Source organism: Cupressus sempervirens, chromosome 11 (genome assembly GCF_028749045.1).
Source record: "Cupressus sempervirens isolate cs-2001-9-10 chromosome 11, ASM2874904v1, whole genome shotgun sequence".
Classification (NCBI taxonomy): domain Eukaryota; kingdom Viridiplantae; phylum Streptophyta; class Pinopsida; order Cupressales; family Cupressaceae; genus Cupressus; species Cupressus sempervirens.
Window position 1 is genome coordinate 611,970,686 of NC_143128.1, and position 14,147 is coordinate 611,984,832.

Sequence of the window (14,147 nt, forward strand, 5' to 3'; positions counted from 1 at the left end):
TCTATGAGAACTTGGAAAAGGGTACTTGAAAATATAATTTTTTCCTTAGGTCTTTTCAAGAATTTTAAAGTTATTGACAAAAATCAATGTTTGGAGACTTAATCAGATTCTAGGTCTATTCTTGCAAATTGGATTGTGGGTTGTTGGGAGTGCAACCAATGGTTGATTTGGCTTAACTGGGTTGAAACTAAGTGGATACAAGCCTTTGTTGGAATTTGTAAGGTCTAGAACCATAAAATCCCCATTTTTCCCTATTTAAGTGAGTTTTTCCTTATTGCTGAATTTTGGATCAAGTTGTTTTGTGTCTTACTTGTGGGTGGTAAGATTTGAAACTTTTATCAGCGATTCCTAAGAGGGGTAGATACTTATAAAAAAGAACAAGCCATAAGTTCAAACCTTGAAAATTTTTTGTTCCATTGATTGGGGATTGGCCTTGTATTGTGCTTCCATTGTTGTGCACTCTACATCAAGTTTGTCACAAATGAACATGGGACATGCATCCCATTATCCTGAAGCACTGACATAATACACTCTTAAGGATATTAATGTCATGAAAGTAGAGCCTTAAGCTAGGAGACATGGATTGAATGAAGTCAAGCAATAGATATATGAAAGTTCTGTATAATAGCTAAAAAAATTAGATACTTGCAGCCTCTATATTCACCATGCATTAGTTATAGTTTGTGACCAAGTTTTGAAAGGTTTTGTAAATTTCTTCAAAGATACCTGTCTGCTGCTAGTTTTGGAGTTGTTTATCATGAAAGGGATATAAGCCTTGTCTCCACCATGGAAATTCCATCATCTTCTAGATTTCAAGGCTATAGACCCTAATGTATTATATTATGCAAGAAAGGGCCCTAAAAGTGAGTGCAATGAATTCTTTGACGAAGCCTTAGGTGAGCTAGGCAATACTTGGTTGGGGACCATCAAAAAAGAAATATCTCTCGAGAGCAAAGCTTGAAGAATGAAGAATTTCCCTTCTAAGACATTGAAGAGGGGTATGAGGAGGTTATAACTTGTGGAGGAGGAGTCTTGATGTAGTGTGGAAGGTTTCTTGAAAGTGATGACAACAAGAAACCAAGAAAACCCTACCAAACCCTCAATTTTGCTATTTTTGTTGTACAACTTGTATGCACCTTGAGACCCTAAAAATCCTTGAGCATGGGTCCTATGTATCAATTTTTCTTAAGGTAGAGGTGTTGAAACTCTAAGACAAAGGAGCTATTGGCCCTAGAAATCTAAGTGGAGGCCTAATTAGGGGCTCTCCTTGTAGCCCTTTTGTGAAGAAATCTTGAAATTGTGTACAAACCCATTGTTGTTATCCATTCAAGCACAATAAAAGTGTTCCAGTAACACCTTAGGACATTATGGAAACCTTGGTTGGACTAGGGAGTGATATGGTACCCTAGTAGACCTATAAAACCTTTGAAGGGATACTATTCCTAGAAGAGTAAGGGAGTGATGCTACATGTTTGGATCAGTTAACCTGGTGAGGAGGTTGCGCAAGGTCAGCAGATGTTCTACATAGTAAGAGATCCTATAGACCACATAGGTGTACAAAAAACATTAAGATCCACATATAATATACAAGGTTGCACAGGGACAGGGGTATTTGGGGTACTTAGGGTATGGGTATGAGTACAATTATTTTTTATAATAGGGGATGGGGGTACCTGGGTATGTCAAACTTTATTTTTAATTATACTTTTATATTTATAGAAAACCTGAATTTATGATTCATGACAATGATTTTTCAAATCAAGAACAATGATAAAGTTTGCAAATGTAATATATTGTTTTCAGTTTGAAATTTGTTATATGTTTGTAATAATAATATATGATAAATGTCTAGATGCATAACATAGAAGGCATGTTTAAACATGAACAAGAAGATCATAAATCATATGACAATGACATATTGCAAATGATAAATTTCTAGCTTTAACACTGATAAAGTTTATTGTTGATCAATATTGTATCAAAGTTTCAAACTAATTAGGTATTGAATTAAGCTTGAAAAACAAATAATAGAGAACGAAAACTTTAAACATGAACAAGATCATAAATCATATGATGATGACATATTGGAAATGATAAAATTATGCTTAAATAGTGATAAAGTTTATTGTTAATCAATATTCTATCAAAGTTTCAAATTGATTATGTATTGAATTAAGCTTAAAATCAAATATATGTACACACAAAATTAATTATTTTCTTACTGCCATCATATAGTTACTCTACAAGTCCACCTCGAAGGCTCGTGGATGATTAGGTGTGACAAGACTCTACAACAATTCAATTAATATAATCACTTATAAATAACATTAGAAATTTTGATACTAACTATTATAAATAAAAACTAAAATCAAGAAAATTCTTTCATACCCCAATCAATGGCTATGAACTAGCCATAGTTGTAGCTACTCCACGATCGACAAACTGCTGAAGATGAGGAGGAGTCTCAAATATCAAGAGTTGCATGTCATACAATAGACGTTACATGTAACATGAAACATGAAACAAATATAATCAAATGAATTAAATTAACATGAAAAAAATGTACCTCTACAAAGCTTGTATCATGTCTAAGCTCAGAGTCCATAGTGAATGTTGATGGTCTTGTAGAGAACTCATGCACATGCATAAATTTTTCTATCAATCCTTCATATGATTACTTAATAAATATATGTATTAATTTAAGTGATTAAATCAATACATACCTCTGGACTCATTGAAAGGATGAAAAATGGGGTCAAGGGATCGCTATTAGGGCCACCAACACTCTGACCTTGAATTTTGAACAATGTCAATACATGCTAATTAATTAGTTATTCACTATACATATGAAATGTGATAAAATTAGTTTATTATAATTGTAATTTACCTGTGTGTCAATGCCAAATATCTCATTCAAGAACTAATTAGTCACTAGCCCATCATAAGGATCCGCATGATGTGCACACGTGACCGCGACATGTAGAAGGCTCCTCCTCAACTAATGGACTCGTGCAATAATCAAGAGTCTGCATCAAAGCACTAGTAGTCCCTAGAGTGTTGGCCTCTACATGTTCCTTCACAACTGAATGAATAGTCACATGCTCACCATGTGGCTTTACCACATGTGCCATAACTACATTAGAGTCATGAAATGCCCCTAGCCTCTCAAATGATGACCCACCACCTCTACCTTGAGAATCTAATATGTTAAAGTGATTGGGGATCTCCCCAAGGACAAACTCACAATACAATTTCCTTAAAAAAATCCTTTGGAACCTCATGATTATTGCAACGAGGGGCATCAAAAACCATCCTCCATCTATCCCAAAAATTATTTCTAATACCATTGTGTATGCACCAATGGATGGGGAACCATTTAGTTGTCTCTCTAATAGTATCTTATTCACCAAACTTTCTAAATAATACACAAATCCTCCCTTTTGTTATATATATATTTTTTAACATCTTGATATGATAATTTATTTTCATAATAACTTTTTTGTTCATCCCTCTTACCCTGCCAAATATCTAACTAACCACTAATAGAAGCTATGTGGGTCTTAGTGGACTCGAGGGAGGATGCCAATTGAGCTCTCATTGGATTGGTTTGTCCAAAAGCTTTCAACCGACCAATGAGTTCTTCTAATTTAGTTTTACCCCTTTCTATTTCATTTATTATGTTTTCTTGTGTGCTAGGAGGAGGTCTTCCAATTGGTGCATGCTACAAAATTTGTTGTTCTTGTTGTGGAGGGTTTTGGTTTGGATATTGTTGAGGGTTTTGGTTTTGATCTTCTTGGGGATTTGCTAGTTCATTATTCACATTTCTTGATAAGAAATTACTTGAAATCTAAATAAATAAATAAATTTAAAGAAAAATTGAAAATAACCTACAAAAAAATACAAAAAAAATATAAAACAATGCAAAAAGAAGGTCAGACAACATACGACATGCTTGTAATCTCAAACTTCAATGACAAGGTTGTATATTGACAAGGTGGGTGTGAAAACTTTCAATTTTTTGAAATCCCATATGCACTATGAGGAGGGGAAGTTAGAAAATCAAGTTAAAATGAATGGGTTGTAGGTTTGCAAACCATTTATAATAATTGGGGTTTTTTAAAAGCACATGTGTGCTATAACACATATGCTCTATGGCTCAAAATACCCAAGCCATAGTGCGTGCATGCTATAGTATGTACACACTATTGAAAGTTAGAAAAAAAATGATATCACCTTTTTGGCACCACAACTTGGTGCACTTACCCAGCTATTCTAATTCAAGATCCTAAATGGCTATCAAACCCAAAACTACCTGGATTGTAGTTATTTTCACAACTGGGGAGAGAATCTCAATAGAATTTAGTCCCTTTTGTTGAGCATACCCTTTAACAACCAATCGAGCACAATATCTCTTCCTACCTCCATGTTCCTCTTTCAATTTATATACCTAGTAGATTTTAAGAGCTTTATGATTGGGTGGGAGAGGCACCAAATCTTAGGTATTATTAGTTTTAAGAGAGGTCATTTTTTCCTCCATGGAAATTATCCACTATTTTTTATCAGTACTTATATAAGCATCTTTGAAATTAACTGGTTCCACTTGATCAGAGATTAAAATATTGAGCTCTACCTTGTCAGAGGAAATTAATTCATAATCTAAATACTTGGAAATCATCCTTCTTTTCATTGTAGACTACCTTAATCCCTCAATATGTTTATCCATCTTAGGCTTTCTTCTTAGAAATTCACATTCAGTACCTTGGGAAGTTGTGAAAGTAGTCTGATAAATTCAATGGATAGAGGAAAATTGCACGTCCAATGTAGCTAAGGGATCCATGGGACTCATAGAGACAACATGAAATTCAATAAGGGATCCATGGGACTCATAGAGACAACATGAAATTCAACTCCTTGCATTGTCTCTATAGAAGAAATATGCACATCAAATGAAGAATCCCTATCATCATTGAAAAAATTTGCGTGCATGTTAGAAGTATTTGGAGAAATATGTGATGCTACAAACTTCTTGTTGACCTATGGATCATGAGTTCTTTCTTGCGTGGATTACTGAGCATCCAAGCATGTTGAAATTAGGGTACATGTTGAGCTTTGACTATGTGTTGAATCATGCTCTTTTCCAATATTGTGGAGCCCAACAAGATTAAAATTAAGACCCCCAACCTGTTGAGCAATCCATACACCCTATGCATTGGCATTGTGATTGTGAACTTGAAGTTGATGCTCTCTCTCATTATCATGGAGTCTAGTAGGAGGAAGTTTGGGATTATTAATGTGTTATGTTTGTGGTGATGGAAGAGCTTTTGTATGCAACAGAGGAATCATGTTCTAGTATGCTTCATCTCTACTTGGATTGGTATGTCAAGGAAGATGTGAGGTATCTGCAAAAAATTGTTTAGGATGCAAATTAAAAATTGTTGAGAAAATCATCTCTTACTTATCAATTGTTTAGGATGCAAATTATCATGATTAGAGTCCATGCTAGTAGAAATAGAGGATGAAGATAGAGCAAGATTTGAGGCTAAGACATAGGTAGGAGTATTAAGAATAGGCTGAAAACTAAAGATTTAGTGAAGAATTATTCTCATTAAACAAAGACACAGGAATAAATTCTTTGGTAGGCACTTCTTGTGATGTTGATTGAAGAGATGGAAACTTTGTCTCATTAAAGACCAAATCTTTACTCCGTAAAATTCTCTTTGTAATGGGATCCTATACTCAAAATCAAAATTGATCTTCACCATAGACCATGAAGATACACTGTTGTGATTTAGGATCAAGCTTCCCTGCCTTCTCTTTTGAAATATGTACAAAGGCTCGATAGCCAAAAACTTGAAGATGTGTATAGGAAATCCTTTTTCCCAACCATTCCTCTTCCAAAATTCCAAAGTCCAAATGAGATGAAGGAGTTTGATTAATCAAATAAAATATTGTATTGCAAACTTCTAGCTAGAATTCTTTACCTAAACCAACATTGGAAAGCATGCATTGATCTTTCTAAAGAATGGGTTTATTGAGCCTCTTTGGGCCACCCTATTTTCTTGAGTGGTGAATGGAACAATTTTCACCTATCAAATACCATGATCTATACAAAAGTTATCAAACTCCAATGAAAAAAATTCACTTCCATTATCCATTTGTAAACATTTGATTGTGTGTCCACTATGATTTTTAACAAGAGCTATAAAAACTTTAAATTTTGAGAATACCTCAGACTTTCTATAGATCATATAAACTCAAACCTTTCTAGTAAAGTCATCAAGAAAGGAAACTAAATAATTTTCTCCTCCATAAGAGGTTATCTCAGTGGGATAGAAGACATCTAAGTGAACTAACTCCAATGGTTATGTCCTCTTGTCATGGTCATTCTTCAAAAAGCTGACATGTTTTTGTTTCCCATGAAGGTAATGTTCACAAAATTCTATATTTTTTGATTGAAGACCCAAAATTTGATCATGTGTAGGCATAAACTTTAGCCCTTTTTTGCTCATGTGGCCTAGCCTTTGATGTCAAAGATCCATATCACTACCTACAATAATCATGGAGGTAGATTGTGATATCCCCATTTTTAATAATAATAAATAAGTATTATACATAAAGTTTATAATATTAAAATAATTGATAATGTATATAAAATATTAGAATCACACTATATTATAATAATATTATTATATAACTATACATATATATTATTATATATCTATATAATTAGACATTTAAATATCATACTATAAATAATTAATATATATCAACTATTCTAAGTACTATAGTAATAGTATATGACAATTACGTCCTTGTTATATATTAATAATATTGTTATAAATAATTAAAATGATTCATAATATATTTAATTACCTTATTAATATAATTGATATTTATGAAAGGACATGACTCTATGAATAAAATCATGTATATATTATCAACGCATTGAAAAGGATAAGAGAGAGAAGAATAGGAAAATATATGCCAAGTTAGGTTTTATAATCTAATGTCCTAATTAGGGACATTACAATTGGTATTAGAGCTAACATCCTGCCAGCCTATGAATTATGAAGGAATCTATTAATTTATGGCCACCACTGAGTTTCCCAAAACATGTCATGGAAGACATCTAATCAAGTAGCAACCATTCTGATGTGTGGCAATTGAATATCTTGCTAGTATTGAATATGATTGGAATATATGGAATTGGCACCTTCATAAAAGGACCACTTTGGCATTCAAACATGTAGACCCTCTACCAAGAGAAATATCATTTAATTGAATCATTACTACTACCAGTAAAAAAAACCAGCATGGATGTTAAACCAACCCTTTTGATGACATGAAAATCATACATAGTTGTTATCTACATTAAACCAACCCTTTTGATGGCATGAAAATCATACATAGTTGTAGTCTACCATGAATGGTTCATGTCAATATCGGTGAGAGAATTAAATCTCTAATAAATGAAGATGGCAATCAAATAGTTCATCACATTTCCAAAGATATTAATAAAGTGCCAAGCTAATACTAGAGCAACTTTTTCTTTTTTTGGAATAAGAGTTGAGATACAATATACTTCCCAGACTATTATTTTGAGGTATATATAACCAAACCAACATAGAAGGAGTAAAAATAAATCAATAAAAAAATGATCACTCATTGGAAAACCCACTATTACATTGATTGAAAAAGGCCCTCACAAAGATAATGGAATAAGGAATCTCATTCGTTGTTTTGAGTAAGAAGAGGAACTATATGTCATCGCTCCCTTCCATGGGAAATAATAAGGAAATAAAGGGAGTAGAAAAATAAATATAGTATAAGGAGTAGACTTAAAAAGAACATGAGGATAAAAAATATAGTGCAAGGATGAATGAATAGAAAATAGTTAAAAGGAATAATGGAGCCACTGAATAAAGAAAAAGTGAGTAAGGTAGAAAAAAATATGGGTGGAAGTGAATTAGTTAGGACTTAAGATACCATTCACATCCAACCATTGCATTATAGAAAGCAATAATAAAGCAAACTCATTAGAAGCCACGTGGGATAATAATGATATCTACCAAGCATAAGAAAATATATAACATTGACTATGCTATTGAATCAATGAAAAATATGTCAGTACAACAGTAAAAACTATGAACTTGAATACAAAATGTAACCTCGAAGATTTTAGCACCATGATTATATGCCTAGTCAGAATAAGTATAGCTCATGGTATATCATGATTATAGATATATGCATATAATGTTTTGTGTAATGTGTCTAATCAGTTTTGTGCATAAATTGGAAGAATAAAAGTATTAGTGAACTAGAAGAAAATCTCTTTGTGTATCATTTCATAATGGATAGGGAGTGTGCATAGTGGGAAGAGTAAATCAGTTGCGTTGGGACAATAGAATCCCAATATGGATAAAGATCTAAGGGGGCCCCAAGTTAAGCATGTCCAACCTTGAGAACTAGTAAATCTACCATAATCATCAAAATTAAACATGTTCCTAGTGCATAGGGCGTGTGCACAGGGGGGAGGGGGGAGTAAATTGGTTGTGTTGGGGCAAGATAATCCCAATATGGATAAAAATCTAGGGAGCCCCAAACTGAGCATTTCCAAAATTGAGTAGCAGTAAATATACCATCCACTATGGAATTATACACCCTATTATATCTTCTCCTCCTATACTTAGGAAATGATGAGTTAATAAATGAACTATAGTTTGATTTAAAAGTCATTGAATTGAGACCATAAATATCTTGTCAAGGGATTGATATAACAAAATCCTAAAAAGGAAAATTTATATATAAATGTGTACTAATAATATTTTTTGGTTGTAGGTTCACAATCAAGGAATTGCATAAGGCATGTCTTCATCTATCTGCATCGTGTTTGCTTCATGTCTTCATCTATTTGCATTGTGTTTGCTTTGTGTTTTCATCTATCTACATCGTGTATGCTTCATGCTTTCATGCATTGATGTGACTACTTTATCTTCTTTGTGTTTTCATTTATTAAGATGTATATCTCATAAATTGTTTAGGCCTTTTGTATGCAAATGCATTTTGTATCTATGAAAGAACTTGTGTATGAATGATTTTCTTGAGAAGAAGCAGATTTGAGAGGAGAGGGCTATGATATCCCCATTTTCAGTAATGAGAAATATGTATTATACATAAATTTTATAATATTAAAATAATTGATAATGTATCTAAAATATTATAATTACACTATATCATAATAAGAATATTATATAACTATAAATATATATATTCTTATATATCTATATAATTAGATATTTATTTACCATACTATAAATAATTAATATATATCAGCTATTCTAAGTACTATGGTATATGACAATTACATCCTTGTTATATATTAATAATATTGTTATAAATAATAGGCAAGAGCCTACAACACAATGGTAACTTGTGAGCCTCTCATGTGGGGGTCTTGGGTTCAATTTCTCTTAACACATAAAAATAATTAATCTAGGCTTAGGCTATTTACCGATCAAAAAATAATAATTATTATAAATAAATAAAATGATTCATATAATTAATAAATTATATATTTAATTCCCTTATTAACATAATTAATATTTATGAAGGATATGACTCTATGAATACACTCATATGTATATAATATCAATGCGTTGAAAAGGATAAGAGAGAGAAGAACAGGAAAAATATATGCCAAGTCAGGTTTTATAATCTAATGTCCTAATCAGGGACATTACATAGCTCCTACATCATCATTAGTTTCTACAACATATAGATTGCCAACTTTATCTCCTTTTTTCAACAACCATAGAACCCTTGGTAATATTCCATGTGCTTGTGATAAGTGTAAGAAAGCCTTGGGTATATAACTGACTTATGAAAATCATATTCCTTTATAATTCAGGAACATGCCTAACATCCTTAAGAAATAATTTAGCACCTCCTTCTAATGATAATAAAATATCACCCTTTCCAAAAATTTCACAAGATTTTTTGTCACCCAAATAGAGATTCCCAAACTTGCCTTCTTGGTAATTTGTGAAGGCTTTTGTGCAAGAAGAAGCATGAAAGGATGCCCTGGAATCAATCACCCACAAACTTGATATTGTTTCTCTTGTTGAAAGAACCTAAATACCATCATGCTAATCATGAATAATGTTTTCTTCCTTGTCCATAATGTTTTCTTGTGCCCTTTTATACTTTCGATAGTATTTCTTAACATGACCAGCCTTTCCACAAAACTAACAACCATTTTGTCTACCCTAGGACTACTGAAATCTTCTACTAATTAAGATCTATAGTTGTAATTACTTCTACCTCTATGATAAATTCTAGCTAGATATTTGAGTGATTACCACCATTAAGGCTTCATCAGATGAGTAATTTTTTCAGCTTCTTCTCATATCTTCACTAAGAAAAGTAGCTACTACTTCATTATAGGCCAACTTATTTTTTTTGGTAATGGAAGTGTTGATTGGTGTTACTATACTATCCCAATTGTCTAGTAGGGAGAAAAACAAGATGACCGTATTATTTTTGTCATCTTGAGGCATACCAATGGGATTTATTACACAACACTTAGAAATGACATTATGATGTGTTTCCATTGGGAACTTTTTTTATTATACATTAATTACAAAGGTAGAAAATTATTTAGAGATTACTTGCAAGATTTCTTTCATGTGTAGTCAAGACCTATAAACCCTTCATCTTTCCATTTTTTCCATAGTATTTAGTTAGATCGTATTTTATTTTGAATCTTTGGCTCATTTCTTCAATCATTTTTATGCATCCTTTTCCCTATATTTTTATCATGTGTTTGTATCTTTTCTTTCAAATTCCCAACAATTTAATAGATTTTTTTCTTAAAACTAAGTCAAATATGTTGGAAATATAAGATGAGCAACTAGAAGTGGAGGGGTGAATCAGTCACCACAAAAAAAAATTCTAGATCCCTTAGATGTCAGTAGAAAACATAAAATCTGCTGAAACTATTGTCACTCAGTTAACATGTAGGCACTCGGTTAACACAATCAATATGTTGTAACTTGACAACCACTATAATGTCAACTATTACTCAGGAAATACTAAAGATGTAGATCTTATTAAGATATTAACTTTGATTAACCTTAATTAACTTCGTTGCATACACATAAAAGAAATAACATGAACACAAGTGACACCAAGATTTTATGTGGAAACCCAATTTGGGAAACCACCAATTGTAATTAGTTACTTTTTTTCACTCTTCTAATGTGATCCTTATTAGGAGCCAATCCTACTAAAGGTTACAAAAGACACTATTAGGTGTGACCTTGTTAGAGGTCTTTAGACACTTCAATCTAGAAATGCCACCTTGTTAGAGGATTTGGAAAATAGTTGTTAGGCTACCTCTTTAAAGAGATTTAGTTCACTCCTACAAAGGTTAGAGCATAACAATGAAATGAACTAATTTCTTATGCAACAGTATTGCCAATTTCATATCTCAATTCTAACTCAAATACTTGATCCTTCCTGATCAAATTAATCTCTGCAACCCAACAAGGATATTTTGCTTATCCTTCAAATTCAATTCCTCTAAGCATCTTCACACATTCTATCACTACTCTTCAATCCCCAAGATGACCTTATATCATATAGATTGTCAAGTCGGCTTAAATATAACTTATAACAATATTTCTTCACCTGTTTAGTTGGCTAGCACCAACAAATAAATCCATTAAACTCAATATGCCAAAACAAGAAAATACTTTGTTAGCCAACCCTACTTAGTAGACACTAACACTGAAATAATTTTCCTATGTTAACTAAGTAAACTTGATTAACACTACAACTTTGTAAACTTCCTTTGGTAACTGAGTGAGCTTGGTTAACACTAGTTCCATCCAACTTTCCTTTGTTGACTGAGTACGCTCAATTAACACTAAACTTTTGTGAACTTCTCTTATGTGCCTAAGTGAACTTGGTAGACACTTTCTTCTAAACTTGGTAAACACTGGAATGCTTGGTAGACATAGGAAATCATCTTTATCACTTGAGTGACATACATCGACTGGCAAAGATATGACATTTTGTGTAACATCAAAGACAATATACAAATGTTTAATTTTTTGCAACAATCTCCCTCTTTAGCATTGATGACAACACGACATATCATAATACAATGAAATTTTAGAGAAAAATAAAAGTAAGGATAATATCCTTAGTTTCTTTATGATTATCATCAATGAGAACTCCCTCTATTAGTGTGAACTCCTCCTGCCATCAATCTCTTCCTTTGATTTTAGTTTCTCCCTTTGTCAACAAACTCTCCAAGTTTATTCTTTATCAAAATCTCCAAGTTTATTCTTCATCAAACTCCCCAAACATAGACTGTCTAATGTAGGCAAATCACTATGAGTAGAAAGGGCACTGAACAACACCCAATGATACAATATAGGCACTGAATACATGACACGCCCATAAATTGGTGCTTTCCTTCTAAGGTTTTGGTTGTAGTCGAAGGAGTGGAGATGTCCATTGGTCTGCTTGTGACTATGGGTTGCATGCAAACTATTTGACAAAATGTAAAATCTATACTGAAAATTGTATAGCAACAACATTTGCCTAAGAGTGCATGTCTTGGACAAGTACAAGTTCATTCATCTATTATGGACCCCTAACACAACCTAGTCACAATACAAAATTAGTTGATCACTTGACAAAAGTGGAGACTAATCACAAAGCCCTGCAAGATGTATCTATTTTTTCATCCTCACTCTCTCTTAGTCTCAATGATAGGTTGATTAAGGTTAAAGCTGAGAATCAATCTCTCTAAAGTACTGTGTAGTCCCTACATGAGACACTTTCATAAACACTGATTGATTTGAAGATACAACTTGACTACCATATATAACAGAACTTGGATGTACCTAAAAAGATAAATACAACTATTTTGGATATTGCTCAACTCATACTTTGCAAATGTTTGATATTGACAAATTGAGGAAGAAATGGTCTAAACTTGATAACAAAAAACTCTCCTACAAATCTGAAACAAAATAAAAGTTTAAGTCATGGACGGATGTCTAGAAAAGCTAAATACAACCATTTTGGATGTTGCTCAACTCATATTTCAAGTATTCAATTTGCAAATGTCTAATATTAATGAACTGAGAAAGAAATAGTCTGAACTCGATAACAAATAACTTTGCTACAAAACTAAAATAGAACAACAATTGAAATCATGGGCATCTATTTGTAACACCCCCATTTCCACTTCTCTCTCTAGAGTGGAGAAGTTGGTCCAAACTATTACAGTAGATGAAAGGTTCAAGCATACTCGTGAGTTCAACTTGATGGTTCTCCTTGTTCCTCCTTCTTTACAGCCTCTTGTAGTGGGTTATTCTTTCCTTAAGGACCAATTAGATATCACTAACATCACACTAGATTGTGCCTAGGTTGGACATGATAGCACCCTCTTTATCTGGTTCCTCTCACTTGCTAACCTCCTTTAGGTTCTTAGGACAAAGAGGAAGCTCTTCCCTCTCTCTATCAAGATTTATCTTGATGAGGATCTTCCTAGATCACAAATGACAGAACTTAAGCAGACTCAGGTTCTTGTTATGGCTTCCCAATAGGAGGGTAAGAAGGTAGTGATTAGAAACCTCAAGGTGGTGATTAATGATACTTTTCTTACAGGTTGGGAGTCGAGGTTGGCCTCTAAGGCCAAATGATGTGCATAGTTGGTGCAGCTTCACCACACATCTTTCTTTCTCTTTTCATTCATCATGTGTCATGCCACTGCATTTCTTTTCATAGATTCTCATGGCTTTTTCATGACTTTCCTCTCACCCTTGTCTATTGCTTAGGGTGTACAATGACCATGCACTATCTCTATCCCTACCACCAACCTCTCTAGACATATGTTACCCACTGTGTGCTCTTCACCAGGGACACTCCTCCTCTTATAGTACTTAGCAACCACACATGGCACCTAGTCACCCCTATTTGTTTCATTCATTTCTAGTCTCTCTCTTTTCTTCCCTTCTTTCTCTTTGAGGTAGGATGCTTACTCCTCATTGGGGTGATCCTCACACTCTCTCTCTTCTTCGTCTGTTGTTTGGATTTGTTCTTGTTCTTGTTCTTTTGCAAATCTCATTTAG